Source organism: Capra hircus, chromosome 24, assembly GCF_001704415.2.
Source record: "Capra hircus breed San Clemente chromosome 24, ASM170441v1, whole genome shotgun sequence".
Classification (NCBI taxonomy): domain Eukaryota; kingdom Metazoa; phylum Chordata; class Mammalia; order Artiodactyla; family Bovidae; genus Capra; species Capra hircus.
Genome location: NC_030831.1, coordinates 199,466 through 205,012, shown reverse-complemented (window position 1 = coordinate 205,012; position 5,547 = coordinate 199,466). Strand labels below are relative to the sequence as shown.

Below are 5,547 nucleotides of genomic sequence, written 5' to 3'. Positions count from 1 at the left end.
TGCCATATCCTTGAAATACACAGCCAGCTTTGCCTGAGACCTCAGCCTTGGGCAAATTAAAACTTCAAGCGAAGAAAAAAAGGGGTCAAAGATATATTTTATTTTATTTTTGCAAAATGCAGCAAACATTTTAATTTATACATGAGAAAAGAAAGTGTTCAAAAGGGTATGCATTTCAAGTTATTGCAGGTTATTTGCGAGAGAATTTCTGCAGGTAAAACATGTTTAAATTTAACCAACAGTAGCATGTCAGTGTATTTAAAATCATGACAAAAATCTCTCTGGTCATGTTGCCCATGACAAATTACTATGATGTCGTATGTTTTAGGGCAAGATGTCAATACAGCATAAATCCCATGGCATTTTGGTTTTCTTCTGGAGATTAAAGCTGTTTTTTTCCCCCCCTTTTGGGTTAATGCAGCAGCAAAACACAAACCAGTTGATCAAAAAAAGCCCTTCTGCCACGGCTCCATAGCTTTCAGGACACATCAGCCGACAGCAGTTTTGCCATTCCCAGTTCTTTCAAGGGTTACATCTCTGCACTGTTGCCTTAAGCATGTCTGTAAAAGCTTGTTCTCTGTTAAACCAGTTTACTGACTACAGCCTGGTTGAGAGAATTTAGTTGGTTGGTCCATGTATCTAGTGCAATATATCGGGCACCACGCCTCTTCTGATGATCCAGTTCAAGGCGTTGGTTGACTTGATCAGTTTGGCCATGTACAGTGTCATCCAATATGCACCGCACCAGCAGGCTGTCCACATCAGCTACATCTATGTTTAGCTCCTTAGAAATGAAGGAATACGTATTCTTGTGTAAAGCTTAATTAATTTTATACGCACTTGTGTTCTGATATTTCACAAAAACTCTTCAATGTGTTCCCTTATGAAAGGATCATCCATGATGTTGCTGTGATTTGTTTTTAGAATCTTTTCAAATTCAATGATGTCATTATTCTGATAGGCACTTACTAAATTCATCATTGCTAGAATTTCTGGATCATTTTTGTAAGGTTTGACCTCCTGTGAATCAAATGGATTTATTCCCAATTTCATTAGCATATTTGCTAAGACTAAATATTTTAAGCAAGTGGTTCATCTTGGACTTCCCAATTCATCATAATTCTTAACGACTTCAAAAAAATCAGCATGTACTTTTTCGAATTCACTTTCTCTCAAGTGCATTTTACCACCACATTCTCTGATAACTCTCATGATCGATGGATGAGGGATGGCAGACTTGATGTGAAGTGACTGTTCATAGAGTGCTTTAAGTTTTTTGTTATTTCTGTGCCGTGTATGTTTGAATTTCCAAAGCATATATTTCTAATAACTGTGTGCCTTTTTTCAAGTCATCTTCTCCATCATCAGTCTGGCAGGACTGATGTAACTGGCATAAAATTTTTTTGAAGCTTTCCATATTCCTCTCATTCTAAATATAATTTCCCCAGTTTTGTGTCTGTCTTAAACCACAGTCTGTCATTCTTAGCATCTTTCAAAGCTTCCAGTGTTGTTTCATAGAATTCCTGCAGTAAATTCATCTGACATAAAAAACCAGAATTCTGCTTAGAAGTAGAGATATAATCAAGAATAGAATTAATGGATTTTTCAGAATAATTTCTTGTGACAGCACTCTGAATATAGGTCAATAGTTGTTTATATCTGTTCATCATTTCTGGAAAGTTTGTCAACTTGAAGTTAATCATTTGTTTCAGTGTTTAAATCCCCATTCTCCTTTTTCACCTTCAAGTTCCAAAATCTTTTGGAAACTGCTTAATGCTGCTTTTGGGTCATCTTCTTTTAATGCTTTGGAATTATAGTACTGATTTTCCCAACCCACATTTGGCTCAGAATTACTATCTTTAGAGTATTCCAGGTCGTAGTCCTCCTCCTCATTGCATGTGAAATCACCCTCCATGTCAGACATCTTGGCTGGGGCCCAAGTTCAGTTCAGTTCAGTTCAGTTCAGTAGCTCAGTTGTGTCCGATTCTTTGCGACCCCATGAATTGCAACACACCAGGCCTCCTGGTCCATCACCAACTCTAAGAGTTCACTCAGACTCACGTCCATCGAGTCAGTGATGCCATCCAGCCATCTCATCCTCTGTCATCCCCTTCTCCTCCTGCCCCCAATCCCTCCCAGCATCAAAGTCTTTTCCAATGAGTCACCTCTTCACATGAGGTGGCCAAAGTGCTGGAGTTTCAGCTTTATTATTTTATTTTATTTTATTTTATTTTTTGTCTTTTTTTATTTATTATTTTTGGAGTTTCAGCTTTAGCATCATTCCTTCCAAAGAAATCCCAGGGCTGATCTCCTTCAGAATGGACTGGTTGGATCTCCTTGCAGTCCAAGGGACTCTCAAGAGTCTTCTCCCAACACCACAGTTCAAAAGCATCAATTCTTCAGTGCTCAGCTTTCTTCACAGTCCAACTCTCACATCCATACATGACCACTGGAAAAACCATAGCCTTGACTAGATGGACCTTTCCTGGGACCCAAAGATATATTTTAAATCTCAAGCAAAAAACAATAAGATCTCAGTCAATCAGTCTGTCTGGATTTATGTATGTCTCACTATGTATCTTTTTTCTGATAATATCATTGAAGTTGTAAACGAGTTATAATTTAATTGGCCTAAAGAAAAGTAAGCCCTTACAAATTAAACAATTCTAAATACAAGAAAAATTAATCTAAATAAATTTCAGATTCAAGTGAACTGGGAAATATTCAGTGTTAAATATCTAGTATTAATGTTTGTTTGGTAATCTAATAAGAAAGTAGGATGTATGTTTTTAATAAAGAAAATGTAAAAAATAAAATTACATTTTATAAAGGGAAAAGAAAGTAAGTCTGATTTACAGGTAGCTGTTACAGAAAGTGATTAAATGGTTTGTGGAAGGTGGACCCTGAAAAAGTTTTGTGCATGGTTAGGACTGACTAAATTTAAAATAAATTTAATTAAGTTTACCTAAATGAGTTTAAGCTGATGGAAAAACTTAAATTCTGTAAAAAATAACCCCTCATGGTTAGACTTTTACTATCTTGATATCTTTAAAACGTGGTGATAGTCTGCTCTTAAATCAGGAAATTAAAAATAGATAAACAACAACTGAAAATCAACAGCCAGGGCTATGGGAAATCTAAGATGGCTGCTTGGCTTTTCCCAGTTCTCTGACAGTCCTTAGTTTTATTTGATGGGTTAAAGCCTTACATGGCTACATCGTTAATGCCCTCACAATGAGTTCTGCAAAAAAAAAAAAAGAAAAAATTATGTGTCACTAAGTATTAAGTTCTAGTTTTGTTAATTAAGGTGTGTGCTTACTAAGACTCACTTCTGAGATAGTTCCTTGTTATGTTATATTGCTAAAAGTTTTAATTAAGTTATTCAAAAGGACACTCTAAGATTGTTTCCAAAGCTTAAATCAATAACTAGTCTTTGGATTAAAGGTCAGATGCTCCATGATGTACAACCAGGAGATTAACACTTGGCTGTAATCATTTATAGAAATAGAGGAAAACAACAGAATGGGAAAGACTAGAGATCTCTTCAAGAAAATTAGAGATACCAAGGGAACATTTCATGCAAAGATGGGCTCAATAAAGGACAGAAATTGTATGGACCTAACAGAAGCAGAAGATATTAAGAAGAGGTGGCAAGAATACACAGAAGAACTGTACATAAAAGAGCTTTAAGACCAGGATAATCATGATGGTATGGTCACTCACCTAGAGCCAGACATCCTGGAATGCGAAGTCAAGTGGGCCTTGGAAAGCATCACTACGAACAAAGCTAGTGGAGGTGATGGAATTCCAGTGGAGCTATTTCAAATCCTGAAAGATGATGCTGTGAAAGTGCTGCACTCAATATGCCAGCACATTTGGAAAACTCAGCAGTGGCCACAGGACTGGAAAAGGTCACTTTTCATTCCAATCCCAAAGAAAGGCAATGCCAAAGAATGCTCAAACTACTGCACAATTGCACTCATCTCACACGCTAGAAAAGTAATGCTCAAAATTCTCCAAGCCAGGCTTCAGCAATACGTGAACCGTGAACTTCCTGATGTTCAAGCTGGTTTTCAAAAAGGCAGAGGAACGAGAGATCAAATTGCCAACACCCACTGGATCATGGAAAAAGCAAGAGAGTTCCAGAAAAACATCTATTTCTGCTTTCTTGACTATGCTAAAGCCTTTGACTGTGTGGATCACAATAAACTGTGGAAAATTCTGAAAGAGATCGGAATACCAGACCACCTGACTTGCCTGAGAAATCTATATGCAGGTCAGGAAGCAATGGTTAGAACTGGACATGGAACAACAGACTGGTTCCAAATAGGAAAAGGAGTGCGTCAAGGCTGTATGTTGTCACCCTGCTTATTTAACTTCTATGCAAAGTACATCATGAGAAACGCTGAGCTGGAAGAAACACAAGCTGGAATCAAGATTGCCAGGAGAAATATCAATAACCTCAGATATACAGATGACACCACCCTTATGGCAGAAAGTGAAAAGGAACTAAAAAGCCTCTTGATGAGAGTGAAAGAGAAGAGTGAAAAAGTTCGCTTAAAGCTCAACATTCAGAAAACGAAGATCATGGCATCTGGTCCCATCACTTCATGGGAAATAGATGGGGAAACAGTGGAAACAGTGTCAGACTTTATTTTTTTGGGCTCCAAAATCACTGCAGATGGTGACTGCAGCCATGAAATTAAGAGACGCTTACTCCTTGGAAGAAAAGTTATGACCAACCTAGATAGTATATTCAAAAGCAGAGACATTACTTTGCCAACAAAGATCTGTCTAGTCAAGGCTATGGTTTTTCCAGTGGTTATGTATGGATGTGAGAGTTGGACTGTGAAGAAAGCTGAGCACTGAAGAACTGATGCTTTTGAACTGTGGTGTTGGAGAAGACTCTTGAGAGTCTCTTGGACTGCAAGGAGATCCAACCAGTCCATTCTAAAGGAGATCAGCCCTGGGATTTCTTTGGAAGGAATGATGCTAAAGCTGAAACTCCAGTACTTTGGCCACCTCGTGTGAAGAGTTGACTCATTGGAAAAGACTCTGATGCTGCGAGGGATTGGGGGCAGGAGGAGAAGGGGATGACAGAGGATGAGATGGCTGGATGGCATCACGGACTCGATGGACGTGAATCTGAGTGAATTCCGGGAGTTGGTGATGGACAGGGAGGCCTGGCGTGCTGCGATTCATGGGGTCGCAAAGAGTCAGACACGACTGAGTGACTGAACTGAAATGATAGCTAGAAGCCTTTTTAAGAGATAGTGAGCTCAGGACTTTAGGGTCAAACAGGATTTAGAAAGATAAGAAATAAACTGAAGAATGTTGCATGAGTTACAATGTAATCACAAGTTAACTATAGGACACATAGAAGAGGTAGATAATAGATGATAAGGCTGATTCCAAGAGAATCACTGAAGCAGGAACTCTGAAGAGCAACAATGATTTATGGAGATAATAAGTCTGCCAGAGGGGGATCTGAAAATGTCAAACCTCTGGCCTAATGTTTTTGTAAAAGTATAAAAGAGAATCTTAAAC

At 38.3% G+C, this 5,547-nt stretch overlaps 1 pseudogene; it reads right to left on the bottom strand.

Annotated features, from left to right (window-relative positions):
- LOC102183025 lies at nucleotides 510-1,924 on the bottom strand (annotated as a pseudogene).